General features: G+C 42.6%; 1 long non-coding RNA gene across 1 annotated transcript; it reads left to right on the top strand.

Moving 5' to 3' along the window:
- Window positions 1-392: 392 nt before the first annotated feature.
- On the top strand, window positions 393-9,930 carry LOC120246940. The gene is made up of 3 exons (XR_005532187.1): window positions 393-675; window positions 3,129-3,225; window positions 9,335-9,930. It is a non-coding gene; the product is annotated as an uncharacterized LOC120246940 (long non-coding RNA).
- The last annotated feature ends 9,693 nt before the right edge of the window (window positions 9,931-19,623 follow it).

Consider the following 19,623-nt stretch of genomic DNA (forward strand, 5'->3'; position numbering starts at 1 on the left):
TGAGTCCCACATCGGGCTTGCTGTTGTCAGTACAGAGCCCATTTTGGATTCTCTGTTCCCTTCTTTCTCTGCTCTTCCTCCACTCACACTTTCTCAAAAATAAATAAAACATTTTTTAAAAAGGAGGAAGTCTATACAAGTTATAACGAAGTTATTTTGGAATTGTCAGATTCGCAGTGATTTTTTCCCCATACTTTTCCTAGTGTTTTCTGTACTAGTTATCCAATTGCTGTGTAACAAATTGTCCCCAGACTTAATAACTTAAATACACAATGAGTATGTATTTTCTCTCACAGTTTCTATGGGTCAAGAATTTCGGAGAAGCTTGACTTGGTATCTGGGCTTGTAATTTCTCATTAGGATAAGTCAGGTCAGCAGAGGCTGTACTCACTTAAAGCTCAACTGGGTTTGGAGCATTTGCTTCCAATGGACCTCATTTCCATGGCTGCCAAGTGGAGTGGGTTCCTCTTCACAGTTATCCTCGAAGTCTTCACAACATAGCAGCTGATGTTCCCCAGGGTCAGTGCTACCCTTGAGACCCAGGGGAAGAGCTGCAATGCCTTTTATGACCTAGCCTCAGATGTCACACAAGGTTACTTCTACAATGTTCTATCACACACAAAAACTAATCCTGATTCACAGAAGAGGACTATACATGGGAATGAATTCCAGGAGGTGAGCATCATTTTAGAGGTGGCTTCTACAGTTTCACACTTCATAAATGAATTAATGAATTAATGGGGAAAAACTGTAGTGTCATGATTAGAGATGTGGGTTCTGAAGTGACATCATCTAGTTCAAGTCCTAGTTCATCCACGTAAAGTGGTTTTACCAAATATCAAAATGTATATAATCCTGAGCAAGATGCTTGACTAATTTGTGCCTCACTCTCTTCATCTGTAAAACAAGAATGAATACAGTAACCAGCTTATGGGATTGTTGTGAGGATTTAATGAGTTAGTATATGTAAAGCCCTAGAATATCATCTGGCCCATAGTGCTACATAAGTATTGGCCAATATTATTTATTATTTTTAAAATGAGAAGACTGATTGATGGAACAATCTTTTTTAAAACATTAATTAATTTTTTATTTTTTAAAAATAGTTTATTGTCAAGTGGAGAACAATCTTTTAAAAAATGTACAGTATGGGGGTGCCTGGGTGGCTTAGTCGGTTAAGCGCCAACTTTGGCTCAGATCATAATCTTGCAGTACGTAGTTTGTCGGGTTCTGTGCTGACAGTTCAGAGCCTGAAGCCTGCTTCAGATTCTGTGTCTCCCTCTCTCTATGTCCTTCCCCTGCTTGTGTGCACGTGTGCGCTCTCTCTCAAAAATAAACATTAAAAAGTGTACACTATGATTCCAATCATAAAATATCTATGCATAAAAAGGAATCACCATTATATTAATGTTACTTGTCTCTGGGTTGTGGAATTATGAGGTGTAACTTTTGCCTTTTTCCTTCCTTCAAAGTTTTCTAGAGGGGGTCTTATTCATTTTACAATGAAAAAAATAATAAATTATTTTGCAAACACTCATTGTATAACATTAAAGACTCATTCAATTGTTTCATTTGTTTATATCAACAAACATGTGGAATAGCTACATATCTAGTTAAAAAGTTCAAGTTTCCCTCCTCTTGCACTTAAAGGCCCCAAAGCCAACATCAGCAGAAAGAGCTCAGTTTCCTATCCACTTTGAAGGTCCTTTTCTTTCTTCCCCCATCAAAGTAAGTGGGCATCTCTGAACTGGGGCAATATGAAGCCAGCAAATATTTACGATACAACAAAAGTGTGCCAAGTACTGCGTGAGACACTTGAAGGCAATAGGTCTCAATGTTTAATCTTTATTAGAAGAAAGGAATGTGATGCTGTGATGTTTGTGATTCTTTATCCCTTCAGCTTTGCAGACGCAGCCCCGATGAGGTTTATTTGACTTCTCCCAAAGCCGATTGTACACGATAGCCAGACATCTATCCTTAAACAAAGCCGCACAGATTAACCAAGTGTAAACAAGATTCTGACTGAGAAGCAGGTAGGACCTTGGTGGCCAGGGGTCAGGATCAGGTCCAGCCAGGCAGGTGGCTCTCCTTGGCATACATGACTTACCTTGAAATGTTCGACTTTATTATTGTCAAAAACAAGATTCCTCTTCATTTCTACCGTCGTCAAATTTGTCAAGACTCAGAAATTAACATCGGTACAGTACCATCAGTTAAACTCCAGACATATCTGGATTTTATCCATTTTCCCACTAATGTCTTTTTTTCTGTTCTGAGATCTCATCCAGGATCCTACACTGCACTTTTAGGATTTCTCTTTAAAGGCTCCTTTGATCTTGACAGTTTCTCAGTCAAGTTTCCCTGTTTACCATAAACTTGACAGTTTTGAAGAGTGCTGGCCAGATGTTTTGTAAAATGTTGCTTAATTTGGGTTAGAGTGATGTTTTCTCTTGGTTAGACTAAGATTGTAGGCTTGAGGAAGAATCCCCAGAGGTAAAGTGCCTGAGGGGGAATTTGTGTTTTTAAAACATTCTTCAATACTTTTAACGCCAATGTGATGTTATGTATCATGAATTCTCAAGAGGGATAGCTGTTTCTTAGAGAATTTCAAGGAAGTTATATCAAAGGGTACCTTTCTCACGTATCCTTTGTTTTTTTAATATGTTTTCAGCCCGATCATATTTGCTAGTTGGATGTCTGATTCTGTCTCAACGTTTTCAAGCTGGCTCTGCAATAAGGGTCTTTCAAGGGTCCTGTAGCCTCATCCGTACTGCACACCTGCTGCTGGGCCAGCTGCAGGGGGAGGGGCTGGAGTCAAAGACATAGGTCCCGACTCCTGAGGTCATCTTTAGTTGGACACACAAAGTGTTGCAAACTGATCTAAACCAATTTGGTTTCATGATCAAGTCCCTTTTGGTGGATGACAATGGCCTCCAGTGCTTAGGGTACAAGGAAGGACACAGATGCCCCTTGTCCCACCACCTCCCTACCAGGTGGTGTGTCACAATGAGGGCACAGCTTACCCACTGTCCACAAGTTGAGCCAACTTTTATTAGCAAGCAAGTAAAAAAACCAGCTCTCAACCTGTTCTGTAATTTCAGTGAAGTCTTTGCTCTGTATTCTTTCAGACCCCCAACACCTTGCACTGAAAGTTCCTCCTGAGGCAAATGCAACTGTATCCCGACAACAGATCAAATGAATCAAACCAGATGGCAGATGCCTCCAGTAGGTGCCACACCCGGGGCTGTGGCGGTGTAGGTCTGGGGTTTTCTCTGTTCTGCCCACGAGGGGACATCTGGAAGTCCTTCTGCTCTACTGTATATTCTGAATGCCACCCATTCGATAAGCGAGAAATTACTTCCACGTCCCTTACTCAAAGAGCAAGTCCTCTGGTGCAGACGTGAATAAGAATGTTTGAAGTTGGGCAGCTTTTTAAGTGTTCACCTGCCACCCTGGATATATGAGTTCCTGATGAAGATAATTCAAATAGTAACTAAAAGCACCCGGTCATGGATTAAAATTAATTCACACACACATATTATACTGTTAAAGGAAATATAACACAAAGACTGAAACAAGTTTACTACAGTGACACAGGAACAGATGAAGGTCTGTATAAAGTGGTGTGAGGGGCTCATAGCAGTCGTGCCGAGAAGGGGTTTAAAGGGGTCCAGGAGAAAAGGATTCTGGGTACGGGCAGCCACCAAGAGAGGGCACTGAGGCAGGACATGGTTTGGTGTAGGCTCGGCATGGAATCACAGAGAGGGACAGTGGGAATGGAGACCGGAAAGAAAAGGGGGGTACAAGTCTTGAAAGTCCCCCCAATTGAGGAATGTAGATTTCATCCTATGGGTAACAGGGAGCCATTAGAAGATTTTAAGTAGGGTTTTAAGTACATGACCAGATTTCTATTTTTGAGACATAGAAATATTTCTGGCAGCCCCAGCTTTAGGTTGGCAGGAGGGAGAAGGAACTAGAATTACAGCAGCCAGTTAGAACTTCGGGTAAAGGCTCTGGCAGGAGATGTGGGTGACACGGACGGTGAGGGAGAAGTCATAAGGCCACCGTACTGAGCACTCACTCTGAGCCGGGTCCTATTCTAAGTCCTCTCCATATATTAAATCATTTCAATCTCACGACCTGATCAGGTTGATACCATTAGCACCTCAGTTTAGAAATAAAGAAGTTGAGGCCTGATAATTTTGCTAGATAAAATACTGCCTGCCCAATCACAACTGAATTTCAGATAAACAAGGAGTACGTCTTCAGTATATGTCCATGCGATATTTGGTCTGTTAAAAGCTGGTACTCCTAGGTCCTGAAAGGTGAAGTAAGTTGCTCAGAGGGTCACAGCCTCCAAGGGGCGGTGCCAGAGTTGGGATGGGGTGGGCAGGTGGGAGCACGTGCTGGCCTGCACCCTCCCTGCACCCGCCCGCTGCCGCAGGTATGCTCAGCAGGGTGCAACAGGGCCAGGGAGAAGACTCCCGGCGGGCAGGAACCCTGGCCAGGCTGTGAGTCATCAGGCAGCTCTTGTTTGCCCTCTCAATCCTTCTCAGAGGGCCTAAATGAGAACATGTCGACAAGCCTCCCATAAGCCACCTTAGTGTTTAGAACAAAATCCATGCCCGGTGACTAAGTCACTAAAATCCCCTGGATCTCCAAAGCTCTCTCTGCCCTAAGGGTTCTGAACCTTTTTAAGGGTTTCCAGTTCACCTCTCCAGTTGAGCACCATAATTAGGAACTTATTCAGACCAGATCTGCACACAGTATGTATTTACTGCCCTGCCTACCTGTTGCTACTGGCCTGGGATGTAAAACACAGAAATGTTTGAACACATTTAATAAGGTTTTACCCGAGGTGCAACAGGCAATTGTATTCTCAACACTGGAAAGTTTCCAATATTCAGCGAGGGAATGCTAGGTGCTGGCCCTTGGCAGGATTACTACCCTTAAGAGATAACTGCTTTTCAGAGTTTCATGAAAAAGGTGGATATAAAAAAGAGACGCAGAACAATGCAATAGATATTGTAATAAGAGATGTAGAGGAAGCTATGGAAATCCAGAACCAGGAGCTTCTAACTTTGCCCAAGAAGAAGGGCCTGGCTACTCATAGTGTGAGTCTGACCCGCACCTCTGTCAGCATGCAGGAGAGCTTATCAGCAAGGCAGAATGGGGGCCTCACCCAAACCTGCGGAATCAGAACCTGCATTTTAACAAGATCTAAGGCTGACTCCTATGCATGCTAAAGTTTAAAAGGCATCTCCTTGGAGAACACCAGAGACAGATGAATAGAAAATGAATCTGGAAGGATGGAGTTTTCCACATGGGGTCTCAAAGCGAAGGCCTTAGAGGGAGGGAACAGCATAAGCAAAAGAATGCAGCTGTGAAAAGGAATATATTCAGGGAAAAACAGAAAACTTTGGTATATTTAGAGCCCAGCAGTGCACAGGAGTGATGGACAGGAGCCTGAAAGGACGGCAAAGACAACCTCAGAGGGGCAAGATCGGGGGTGGCTTTGTTGCCATGGTGAAGGGCTCAGTTTTTAAATAGAATTATTCATGCACATAAGGATGTGTAAATAAAAAGCATAAAATAGAATAACGAGCGTAAGATATAAATAAGACCTTACAGATACAGCCTTCTATGTGTTCCCACCCTCCTCCATTCCATTCACCTCCCTCTTTTTTTCTGAGAGAGCGAGTGAGTGAGAGCGCAAGGGTGAGGAGCAAAGAGAGGAGACAGAGAAAGAGAATCCCAAGCAGGCCCTGTGCTGTTAGAGCAGAGCTTGATGTGGGGCTCAATCCCACAAACTGTGAGATCATGACCTGAGCTAAAACCAAGAGGCAGATGCTTAACCAACTGAGCCACTCAAGTGCCCCTCCACCTTTTTTCAACCTAACTACTGTTCTGAGTTTGGTGCTTACCATTTTGATATATGTTTTATAATTTTCATATGTATGTTTGTATACACAAAAAAGAGTGTTTTGCATGCTGTGCTCCTACAATTATTTTACTACAACTTGATTTTCTGCTTCAACATAATGTTGGGATTTATCTGAGGGGATATACAAGGCTCTGGTTAATTCATTTCTAACTATCATACTGTACTTCATTGGGTGACAAGGTCACTATTTATTTGTCTAGTCTCCTACTGATGGATATTTTGTTTCAGTAGAAATGATGCTTGGATCCTATGCCCATGCCTGAGTTTCTCTAAGAAACATTCCTAGGAATGGAATTGCAGGTTGTCAGGTTTGTGCCTCTTCAAGTTCACTAGATATCATCAGGTTGTTCTGTAAAATGCTCATACCAGGGGGCACCCAGGTGGCTCAGTTGGTTGAGCATCCGGCTTCGGCTCAGGTCATGATCTCAGGGTTTATGATTTCGAGCCACGTGTCGTCAGGCTCTGCTGTCAGTGCAGAGCCTGTTTTGTTGGATTCTGCCTCTTTCTCTCCGCCCCTTCCCCACTTACACTTGATCTCTCAAAAACAAATATAATAAATAAATACATACATACATACATACATACTTGTACCAGTTTACACTCCTACCAGGAAAGTATGAAGGTATTTTTCTCTACATCTTCTCTGACACCTGATAGCACCACATTTTAAAACCGTTGCCCCTTTGGTGAGAGTGGGATCTCATTTTTGTTTTCACTTCCTCACTGATGAGTGAAGTGGAACAGGCCATTGTATATCCACTGGTGGCTCAGGTTTTCTCTTCCATGAATTGCCAGCTAATATCCATTGACTGCTTACCTACTGGGTTGGCTGGCTCATACTGGTATGTAGAATTAACATATTTTGGATGCTGCTCCTTTATTAATTAACCTGTATTTACAATTTTCCCCCTTAGGCTTCGTTCACATTTTCATGTTGTTTACGGTGTCTTTGGTTGTACTCAAAGTTTTTAAATTTTAGTGTACTTGAATGAGTCTATGTTTTCCTTTTTGTTGTGTGTCTGTATCTTGGACTTTATTTCCTTCCTTGATGTTAAAAGAGAATTCTCCTATACCTTTCTAAGTTTTCAGTTTTGCTTTCCATGTCCAAGTCCAATTTTTATGTTTTTTCCTATTGACAATCATTTGTCCCATGGCCTTTCCCTCTGAGTTGTGGTGTCCCTCTGTCATTGACGATGGTTATGTGGGTGCCTGATCTGTCGCTGTTCTGTCCCAGTAGCCTGTGTCTCTTTTCCTGCTCTTACACTGCATGGTCCTATTGGACAGAGCCTAATGACATCTGGGAGGGAAAAACTTTCAACAGCCCCAGTGATTCTTGCTCCTTTGCTCTTACATATGTGCTTTAGAGTTATCTTGTTAAGTTCCCCACACATGTGCATGGACACAGATGCAGGCACGTGAACATAGTCAATTGAAGTATGACTTCTATTGCACTGTGCTTCTAGAATAATTTGGGAGAGATCTGGCATCTTTAAGATAGTCATGCCATCCACAAACATGGAATGTCTTTTCATTTATTAGAGCTTGTTACGTCTTTCTGTAATGTTTTATAATTTTCTATGTAAAGGTATTGCTCATATTTAGATTTTTTTAGGCACCTTGTTTTATATTTTCTGCCGCTATTATAAATGATTTATTTTAAATTATACTTTCTAGTTTTTGTTAGATTTTTTTTTCAGATGGTTTGTGCGTTCAGAACAAGAAACTTATAAATACAAATTGGTCATTATATCAATTGCTGTTGCTGTCTTACTTGCCCAGTGTCCAACTATTGATCAAACCACCTTGTACAAACACTTGTGGTCATCTGCCCATTTACAGATCATTCGTCTGCAAGCCCCACTGTGTGGCTGATGGCCTCTTCCGTACTGGTGCACTTTCTTCTTTCATTTCTAAAAAAATCAACATAATTTGCTCAGCTCTGTGAGTTCTACATACATCCAAGAGTATGTAGTCATCTGTGAGAGCAATGCTAGTTCAGTTAACTTTCTGAAGCAGCTGGGACTAAATAAAGACACCATCCAGGTGGCCTTTTCCGCCTTCCAGGTCAGCTCACAGATTGACAGCACACTGTCTTGAACTGCCCTGAATCCCTACAGTCATGCCACTAAAACAGAGTTTTAAAACAGATTTTTTTTTTTACCTCGCTAAGTCTTTGATATTCATTTAAATTCTCTTGCAAATGTAAAACACTAGAGGAAGGAAACTTGTGCTTTGTCTTGTGGCCCTCCACCCTAAGAGATAACTTGGACTCCACATTTAAAGGTCCTACTAGAATATCAAGTCCTCTCCTCTCTGTCCCCATGCTGACGCTGCCTCACTCTGACTCTCACCATCTCCCACTGTGTACCGGTTTCTCATTGTTGCTGTAATGAATCGCCACAAACTCTACAGCTATGTGAGACCTATGGGTCTCACTGCAGAAAATCAAGGCGTCATCCTTTGAAGCCTCCAGGGGAAAATCCTACTCCTTACCTTTCCCACCTCCTAGAGGAACACAGTCCTAGGTTCATGGCCAAGGATCTTCAAAGCCACCAGTGGCCAGCTGTCCCACCTGGACACCACTTCCTTCAACAACCCTTTCTCCTTCCTTCTTCCCTCATGAGGACCTTGTAATCACGTTGCGCCCACCCGGGTAATCCAGGAGAGCCTCCCATCTCAAGGTCCTCTGGGAAATCAATTCTGCTAAACCCCTCTTGCTCTGTGAGCTCACATGTTCCCAGGGGCCGGGGATTAGGATACGAACATCTTTGTGGGCTATTATTCTACTTTTGTACTCTTAGACCTAGGTTTTTTAAGCTAAGAGCTGTGGCTCTTAATCAACATGGTGGTTTGGAAGCAGTATTTTTTCCAGTTTTATTGGAAAATAATTGACATGTATTACCTAATAGTTAAAGGCGTACAATAGGATGGTTTGATTTACATATGCTGTGAAACGATTACTGTAACATGGAACCAGCATTTTTAAACGAAATCAGAGTGCTTTGCGTCTAGGAAGGTGAAGCATTGTTTCAATAAGGCTTTGTGTTGTATTGTGGACTCTGGGTTTCATACACACACACATGCACATGTATACACGTTTGTATGTGTCTGTGTGTGTTATATGGTCAGCATTACAAATATAAAATCTGTTTCTTCCTGGGAGTTTGATATTAAAAAAGAATGCAACTCTAGAACTTACATAATAGCCTTCTAATTGGTCTTTCTGCCTCCAGGCCCTGCAATCCATCCTCCACACTGCTGCCAAAAAGTTGTTCCTAAACACTAATTGGACGTGTCACTCTGCTGAAAGATCTCTAATGGCTCTCCAGAGCCGAGCTGGACACTCTCTGCTTGTCTTCTGGGTTCACACTATCCCTTTTTTTCCCCCAGGGCCGACCAGCACGGAATGCCTCACTCGGCACTTTTGCTTCAACTTCCATTTGGGTGTGGACAGGCACTGGAAAAGGCCAGAGTTGGAAGAGAGAGAAGTGTGGGGCTCTCCCCCTGGGCTACGTCTCCGTTGGGCAGCTCCAGTTTCACAGACGTTTGACCTGTACAGCCGCCCGGGGCCCTGTGCTTGGAAGGGCGCCATGCTTGCTTTAATGCTCTGCTGGCCTCATCCTGGAGTTCTTAGTAGTTTTTGAACAAGTGGCCCTTTTTTTTTTTCATTTTGTGCTGGGCCCTGCAAATTATATCACCAGTTCTGCTTTCAGGCTTCACGCCGAGGTGGCAATGTCCCTCTACCAAACGCACAGCTCTTGTCTGCACCCTCTTTCCTACAGCAGCTGCTGGGTTCCAGCACCTGGTTATTCTCTCGCCTCAGCGGTACTACAAGTGATGGGAGGTTCCTGCAGTTGCTGCCCTGGGTGCTTCGCCAGCCCCGCTCGTCTTCTTTGGCCCTGCCTACCTTTCCTATAGGCCCTTTGTGAACTCACACCAGCCCTTCCAAGAGTGCTGTTTCCTCTCAGGACCCGCACTAATAAACAGTCTATAGGATTATACCCGTGGTCTTGGCATTACTAAGACTTTGCAATTTAGGTCCCCCTTATCTCGTAGCCGATCTACCGTGCTACCTCATTCACACTATGGCCCAGCTCCCATCTTCTTGTGGTTTCCACAGACAGGCTATGCCTTCTCAGGTCTTTAGTGTTCTTCCACAGAATAAAATTTTAGTTGGGCACAGAGCTACCCAGATTAAGACAACATATCTCAGCTTCTCTTGTAGGAAGAATGGCTGTGTGACTAAATTCTGGCTAATGCTGTGTAAGTAGAAGTGTTTGTGTGCATGGCAGATTCCAGGAACCTTTCCTAACAGATATCTGGAACACTCTTCCAGATGGTTCTTTTTTGTTCTTTCTTCCGTCTTGTTATCTGAAATGTGGGCTATCTTGGATTTCGAGGAGAAGGAACATACCACAGAAATGGCAGAATAGTGATTTAGAAGGAACTGGAAAATTCTGTGGAACAAAGCCTTCTTACCAGCTCTGGATTAAATGCCTAAAGGCTTAAGGACTTTACATAAGGAAGAGATAAAGTCTTTTTTACAGCACTGATATTTGGGTTTTATTACCAATGAACTTGATCCTAACTAATGCTATACTTATCACCACTCAGTACACATTTTTTTTTGAGAAGCTCTGGGGTGCTGGGCACGGATAAAGGCTCTGGGAATGCAATTTTGAATTAGCAAGTGGCAGCGGGGCCGTGTGAAAGTAATGTAGTCTGAGGTGGGCAGAGTGCTCTTGGGAGCACCAGTGAGGCAGGAACAGAGTATTCTTGGAAGCACTAGTGAGGAAGATGTGGAAGAGCACAGATGAGACTTCGGGAAGAGCAGGGATAATGGCATAGGCACCAAAGTCCCAGGAAACACAAGAAGTCATAATCTGTAAAAAATAAAATTCAGCCATATGCTGTCCCAAAGGTACATTACTAGACCAAGCGACCAGGAAAGGTAAAAAAGAAAACAGGGAACAAAATATGTTATGAAAATACAAGCAAAATCAGAGTGGGAACTGTGTTATTAATTTCAAATGGAGATTTCTAAGTCTCTTTATTTTTGAGAGGCAGAGAGAGACAGAGTGTGAACAGGGGAGGGGTAGAGAGAGAGGGAGACACAGAATCTGAAGCAGGCTCCAGGCTCTTGGCTGTCAGCACAGAGCCTAATGCAGGGCTCAACCCCATGAACCAGGAGATCATGACCTGAGCCGAAGTCAGAATGCTCAATCAACTGAGCCACCCAGGTGCCCCCTAAGGGGAAGTCTTAGAAGGCCATGGCAAGTGACTTTTTCTTGAAGGAGAAGACAAAAGACAGAAAATTGCCACCATCAATAATTATGTGCCAGATTACTGACACCAAAATGCAGAAACCCAAAGCTATTATATGTATAAAATTCCAGAAAAATAATAATATTGGTAAAATGTTACTAACCCTCTTATTTAGTCCTTTAAAGTTTAGGTAGATAAAAATAATTCTGGATATAAAAGATGTGAACATCATATTTGTATAATGACTTAACGCAAACTATATACTATAAAACAGATATTAAACCTTTGTAACTACCCATGTGCTATGTATATGAGGAGGTAGACAGTATATGGGAAGTCTCTGTATTTCTCTTCAATTTTGCTGTGAACCTAAAACTGTTCTTAAAAAGTCTTAATTTTTTTAAAAAAAGTTATTTTGAATATTTTTTCAAACTTTAAATACATGAAAGGCCTTAATAAGTATATAAAAAAAACAGGTATAGCACAATAAAATCAAGATAAAACTAGAAATCAGTACCCCAAAAAATCCCCACTTCCCTTAAATAATACACACACACACACACACACACACACACCAACATATATACTGTACATATTTCTGGGGTTAAAGAGGAAACCAAAATTGCATCAATGTAACACTAAAACAATAATCATGGGGCACCTGGGTGGCTGAGTTGGTTAAGCATCTGACTTCGGTTCATGTTATGATCTCACGGTTCATGGCTCAAGCCCTGAGTTGGGCTCTGTGCTGACAGCTCAGGGCCTGGAGCCTGCCTCAGGTTCTGTGTCCTCCACTCTCTCTCTGCCCCTCCTCTGCTTATGCTCTGTCTCTGCCTGTCTCTTAAAAATAAATAAAAAACATTTAAAAAATTTTAAAGAAAGTTTTTTTAATGTTTATTTATTTTGAGAGAGAGAGACTGGAGGGGAGGGGCAGAGCAAGAGAGAGACAATCCCAAGCAGACTCTGTGCTGTCAGTGCAGAGCCCAGCATGGGGCTCAAACCCACAAACCATGAGATCATGACCTGAGTTGAAAGAGTTGGACACTTAACTGACTGAGCCACCCAGGCATCCCTAGAGAAGCCTTAAATTGAATGGTATAAGCTTCCACCTTAAGAAATTAGGAAATAAAGATCAAATTAAACCCAACCCAAGCAGAAGAAAGGAAATAATAAGAAAATAATGAAATTGAAAACAGAAAAATATCAGGGAAAATCAGTGAAATAAAAGATTCTTTGAAAACACCAGTAAAGTTGATAAACCCCTGGAGACACTAAAAAAAAAAAAGGTATAAATTATTGGTATCAGGAATGAAAGAGGTGATATCACAACATATCTTGCAGATATTAAAAGAATAATAATAAAATTAGGAACAATGCTATCCAATACATTTCATGTAAGTCAAGGACAAATTCCTTGAAAGACATAAACTCTCAAAATTCTCTTAAGAAGAAATAGATCGGGTCACCTGGGTGGCTCAGTCGGTTAAGCGTCCGACTTCAGCTCGGGTCATGATCTCATGGTTCGTGGTTTTGAGCTCCACGTCAGGCTCTGTGCTGACAGCTAGCTCAGAGCCTGGAGCCTGTCTTCAAATTCTGTGACCCCCTCTCTCTCTGACCCTCCCCTGCTCACTCTGTGTCTCTCTCAAAAATAAATAAAACATTAAAAAATTTAGAAAAAAGGAGAAATAGATCATTGAATAGCTCTATGTTTATTAAATAAATTTATAGTTCACATCCTTCCTACAACCATCATTTGGTCCCAGATAACTTCCCTGATGACGTCCACCAAATATTTAAGGAAGAAATGATACCCATTCTACTCAAGTTCTTTCATAAAGGCATAGGAGGAGGGATCACTTCTCAATTCATATTGTAAGGACACCATTCTGATACCAAACATGACAAGAACATTACAAGGACACTGCAGACCAATATTCCTCATGAAAACTGATGTAAAAATCTTTTTTTTTTAAGTTTCTTTATTTATTTGAAAGAGAGAGTGTGACCAGGGGAGGTACAGAGAGGAGAGAGAGAGAATTCTCTGTCAGCACAGAGTCTGGTGCAGGGCTCAAAGCCACGAGTCTTGAGATAAGACCTCAGCCGAAACCAAGAGCTGGACGCTTAACCAACTGAGCCACCCAGGTGCCTCAGTGCAAAAATCTTTAACAAAATACTAGCAAATGCAGTCCAGCAAGAGAGAATGCCTTACACTGCTAGAGACAAGGAAATGCTTTAAGACTAAAGGGGATGCCACTGGGGAGCTCAGTCAGTTAAGTCACTGGATATTCACATGGTCTTGAAGTATCATTCTGCAGATAACTTACTTACAAATTACAAAGATTAAAAAGAACTTTTACAGTGGAGAAATCTGGAAGATAACACCACCAAACAAGTGACCAAACTTATCAGCTATTGCTTCCAAAACAGTGTATCATGCACCATCCCCAAACTCAATGACTTACAAATGACAGTCATTTATTTTTATAATTCACGTATCTGTGAGGTGGCGGGATTCTGGCTGATCTTGGCTGGGCTCATTCAGTTACCTGCAGAGCAGCTGCGGACTCTGCTCTAGGCTTGGCTGAGAAGACTAGCTGAGGCAGTTCTGATCACGTATGCTTTTCCTCCTCCTCGACCCAGCAGCCTGGTCTGCACGTACTCTAGTCATGGCAATAGCAGAAGTACAAGAGAGCAGGCCCACCTGCATAAGCACTTTTCAAGGTTCTTGTGTCATATCTGTTAACATCCCATTGGCCAGAGGAAGTCACACGGCTGGGTCTAGGAGCAAGAAATTAATTACACCTTTGTCTCAGTGGGATGGTGCTGGAAAATTATGTTTGATTTTGGTTTAATTAAAAGCCGAGGAAAACAGAGGGGATTGAATTCAGAGATGTGAAGATCTCTTTGGGATATGACATTTTAGAACTGAACCATACAGCTCCCATTCCCAGAAATGGAGCAAACAGGAGAGAGATGAGCAAAGAGTGTGGGTATTTTGACTGATTCGGTCACCGGAGTGGCCAGAATGGTCCTGTGGATAGCGCATCAGAAGTGCCCCTAACTGCAGCCTTAATTCCACCTGAGTTATCAAAGAAAAAAAATTCATTACATTCTGTAAGTACATAACCATTCCCCGCGTTCTTCATTCAGTTTGTCATTTACAATTCAGAGTAATCATAGTGGTGTATTTTAAATCAAGCAGAGGAAGATATAAAATAAATGCATATATTTTTAGAAGCCTGCTTCAGTTTCATGGAAAAACATATACAGCCAAGGAACATAATTGGAAAAGAGATAAGATTCATAGTCTAGGACAGAAAATTTAATTCATTCTAATATGCATATGAGAACAATGTGGCAGCTGGAGATTTCTAACTTCATCCTGAGTGATTCATGGACTGACTCACTTCAGCGTTCTGCCAGTTACATGGGGGATGGATTCTGAGGCAGCGAGGTGCTGCCCCGTAACATCAGAGTGAATAAAATTCACATCACAGATTCTATTAAGAGGCTGCTGGCCTCTACAGAGCTTTGCAGGCAACCACGAAGGAGACATTTGAGCAGCAAGGAAGGGAGAGGTGGCCTGCTTCGAATGAAGCCTCACATGTCTGAAATGGAATATTAGTGACTCTAAAAATAGGTGCTAGAGGAAATAATATATCACAAAGCTGAGCTTTCCACTTAGGAAATTTGAAAGGACCTTTCTTTTTCTCTGCTGTGATCTGTCAAAGGGGAGAAAAAAGCATCCTTCAGAAAGAGAACTCAGAATTTGGACACAGGGGTATTCTGTACCTTCTCCATCTAGGTCACTTTTTACTTATTTATTTTTCATGTAATGTTAAGTGGTGAGAGGTTTTATGGATCCTTGAGGTAAGAGTAGAGTCTCTGTTACATTCTTGGACTGGGCTGCTATGAAGCCGCCGCCTTCAACAAAATACCCACACCCTGTCCTCACCCTCACCTTCAACCGTGCTTTCATCAAATGAGTATTGTTAAATTATTCCTTCGAGTTGCAGCTAGTTCACACACAAGCCATGGCTGATGGTGACAGGAAAGGGAAGGAGTACAGATACAAAGGACTGGGTGAAGGGGAGTGCTGTGAATTGGGTTGTGACCCCCCAAAGGGCACACATGGTGCCTTAACCCCCAATGTGACTGTTTTTAGAGATGGAGCCTTTAAAGAGGTAAATAAGGTTGTCAGGGTGGGGCCCTAACCCAACAGAGCTGACGTCCTTATAAGAAGAGACACCAGGACACTGGCACAGAGAAGCCACGTGAGGACAGAGCAAGAAGGCACCGTCTGTGAGCCAAGGAGAATGGCTTCAGGAGAACCAGACCTACCAACAGCTTGATCTTGGACTTCCAACCTCAGAACCGGGAGAAAACAAATGGCTGTTGTGTAGTAAGCCCCCCAGTCTGTGGTATTTTGCTATGGCTTCCAGGGCAGACTAATATAAGAAGTAATATGTATTCATCGTGCGCTGGGTGGCCTGCATTGAGATAAATACTCAGCACATACCATTAACTTGATCCTCCCAACGGCCCTACAAGCTAGGGAAAAGTATTCGGACGGCACTAGCTTCTTCAAGGTCACAAAATGGTGGACTCAGTCTGAACTCATGTCTGTTTGATTTCAAAGCTCAAACTGTTTTCACTGTATTAGAGGTTCTCAAATACTGATGTGCTTCAGAATCATCTAGGGAGCTTGTTAAAATTTCAGAGGCCTCTATCCCACCCAGGATCTACTGCATGAACTAAGGCAGGGGACCCAGGCCTCTGTATTTTTAATAAGCTCCCCGGGGTATGCCGGTTCACACCCTTGCCTAGTTCAGGAGGCTGTGTGAGGAAAAGTTTGCTGTCTGGCAGTTTTTCAGTGCTGCATGGATAGGCAAGCAGTGAAGACCAGTAAAGCTAATTTAGCATCTTTCTCAGCCTCTTAACTTCACAGGAACTCTGGAGGCTATAATTTTCATGAGCTTTTATAGGGCGGAGTGTCCAGCAATGTCAATTGAAAATACCAAAATCGGCTCTATGCTGGCACATGATCTTGGGTATTAACCAGGACTGATGGTCCTTGGTTTGCTGAGGCACTTTCTTACTCTACAGTCTGGGCTATTCATGTTATGACTCTTGAGAATTTTTCGCATGGAAATTTCTGTGTTCTCTGACCTATATTGCTGTCAGCCACATCCAATGCAACAAAGTTTCAAGCAGGACAAAAATGCCAAATTGTTTTGGAAAGCTAGTAACTACTCCCTAATTTGTAATACTTTGTGAATTTGGAATTGCTATTGTATTCTCATACAATTATGTGCACCCACAGTTATTTCTGGTCACTGGATTGTCAATTTGTATAGGGAACCAGACAAATATCAGCTATTCCTTCCCTGACAAGGTTTCCTGAACTGTCTAATTAGTATCAAGGAGAAAGACACTCACTTGTACAAACCAGACCATTATTTTCTTAACATCAAGGAATATCCTTTTCCGGCATATGTCATCCCTGAAGCCATGGATTTGCTGGGCTGCCTCACAATCAGACAGGAACATAATTTGCTTCTACGTGATATTTTTGAGGCTCGATTTTTTAAAAAATTCTTTTCCCCTATTTTAAGAATGCAGTGAATTCAGGAACTCGGTTTGGCTTCAAGGATTGTTAGCTATTTCCTAACTGTCCCTCTAGGGAAAGAGGGAGTAAGAGGGGCCGAGGAGATAGCAGAAACCAATAGAGTCTGCTTGAATTCTCTGCCTCCCTCCATCCGACGCCATGAACCTGAGCGGAGTGTGCTCTCAGCATACGGGAAGCCAGCGTGAGTGCCAATCAACCGCTAGCAGGAGGTGATGTGAGCTCGGGCAGAGGCGCCAGTGGGGAAGAGAGGACCTCCTGTTTTCTTGCAGCTCTTTTTTTTTGCCAGGGGGAAGCAAAGACAGGAGGAATGTTGCTCCTCAAAAGAGCCTCCGCAGAGAACAGGCTGCAAGCACCCGGAAGAAAAACAGGCTGCGCTGAAGAAGTCTCTGTTAAGGGCACTGAATTGTGCACCTTGAAAGGGTGAATGCTATGGTATGCAGATTATGATATCCAGCTTTAAAAAACCATGTTGTACGAGAAAATAAAATACACCAAGGGATTCTGTTTTACACCCACAAAGGAGGAAGAGAAAGGTAGTGAGGAAACACGATGGTGGACCTGGCTCTGCGCTCACTGTCTGCATACGGCGTGTGTTTATAGGGCCCCCGTCACAGGTGGCAAGTCTCACTTGACGTCAGGAGAGTGTCATGCCCATGGAGTTGAGGAGGAAAGAGTTTTGGGGTGCCTGGGAGGCTTAATCGGTTAAGCATCCAACTTCGGCTCAGGTCATGATCTCACAGTTCATAGTTCGTGCCCCACGTCGGGCTCTGTGCTGATAGTTCAGAGCCTGGAGCCCTGCTGTGGATTCTGTGTCTTCCGTTCTCTTTGCCCCTCTCTGGCTTGTGCTCTCTCTCTCTCTCTCTCTTTCAAAAATTAATAAATGTTAAAAAAAATTTTAAGAAAAGTTTAAAAATAAACTTAAAAATACTATGCAATAGTTGGCATATGTTTAAAAAAAAGGAATAAACAGTAATACAATGATACTCATGGGCTCCTCACCTAATTTAGGAAATCAAACATTGCTCATATAATGAAAGTGTTCCTCCCCCCCCACCCCCGCAACCCTCCCTTGTCACTTCTACTCAACAATTCCGAGAGAAGACAGAATTACTCATTCTGTGACCAATACAGTAACTGATATAGGAATTGTCCTAAGCTTCCTGGATGGGAATTCCAGGCCTCTCAGGAAGCAGAGAGAAGGGATTTAAGGAAAGCCTTGGGCTGATTTTTTTTTAAACCATTTTGTGTTATCTGCATTATGCTCTCTTCCCTTGGCAAGAAGGCATTAGTAGAGAGGATGTCTGGATCAAAGTCAGCAGCAAGCTGTGTGTGCAGCAGCCCCTAGTGCAGTGGCCGGTCTGCTCCCTGTGAAGATGCTCCCACCACCCTGCGTCCGCTGTGCTCCTAGTAACGAAGGACTGGCTGTCGTCCGCTTGTTCTGCGTGTACGCTGGGGCAGGCCATCTAATCAGCATTCCACCGGAAGGCGGCTCTGTGACCCTGCAGTTGAATGACACTGCTGCTTTCTGAAAACTGTAAATCAGAAGAAGCAGAGATTGCTGGTGAATGAAACCTTTTGTGTCCTTTTTTTTATTAGCACTTGAAATTGGGTTTTCTCCAATGTATTTTATGTTCTGCAAGCTCAAGTGTGATGGATATGCCTTTGGAAATTAATGATGTAATTAAAGAATCTGTCCCCCATGGGTCACTTGCTGGTGGTTACAGGCAGTTTTCATCTTTTTTTCTTTCTGCAGATTTGATGAAGCCCTGAGTTGATTTTACAGAAATAAACTAAAGAGTGCTCGCAAAGATTGGCTATTAATAGGAACCACAAACTAACTTTTCCTAATGACAAAGATTCTGTTTTTGATGATTCTAGACCCTTGCTTTTGGGGGCCACATTATTATTTCCAGTTATTGCTGTTATTTGCTTTCCTGAGAGAAATGCAATTTAATTGATGCTAACTGTATTAATTCACCTGAATGTTAGCGCCTGGTGAGAAGGCTTGCAGTTCCCCTCGATTTTATAAATGTACCCAGGACATAACTGTACACACATTGTCTACAAAAATACCTGAGGCCCTGCCAGCCGGCAGCATCAGCTTTCATGCCACTTTGTAGAGGGCTAGATGTGAAGGGATGGCGTACCCATACCATGATGAGCCTTTCTAAGTTCCCTTAAGTAAAGAGAGGTGCTCCCTGGGTCTGCCTTGTCCATCCATTCTGGAGCCAGAATTGGGAACAGAAATGATTCACTGATCTAAATATCAGAATTAGATCCATGTGATTCAGATCTCTTTCCTTAACACCACCTCAAGAGTTCCTCCAACTTGGAAAATTAAAAAGACAAAAAAAAAAAAAAATCAATTGAGAATAACTGAAACACCACGTTTCTCCCTCTTTTTCTTGGGATCCTAATATATGATGTATATAATTATATACATCATAACGTGTAATGTAACATAACTCACTAAACGTTAACTTAAATATAGCCAGATATACTACAATGTCAAATAACCATTATGAAGGATGGTCCCGCCCGTAGTCTCTGCCCCTGCCCCCCGCACGCTGGGGGAAGCCCTTGCCAGAGACGGCCCTCAGGTCCTGATGCAATCACCCTCTTCCTTCAGCTTCCTGACAAAGTGTGTCTGATCTACTTCTTAGTCTCAGTCTCATCCAAATTTTATGCTGATGTGGTCATGACATCTGTCCTAACAAATCAGATAATATTAAGGAACCATAATTATTTTACCTTCATTTTTATAGACAAAGTGAGGCCAGAGGTG

The sequence above is a fragment of the Hyaena hyaena genome, unplaced genomic scaffold (assembly GCF_003009895.1).
Source record: "Hyaena hyaena isolate Hyena2069 unplaced genomic scaffold, ASM300989v1 scaffold_11, whole genome shotgun sequence".
NCBI classification, from domain to species: Eukaryota; Metazoa; Chordata; class Mammalia; order Carnivora; family Hyaenidae; genus Hyaena; species Hyaena hyaena.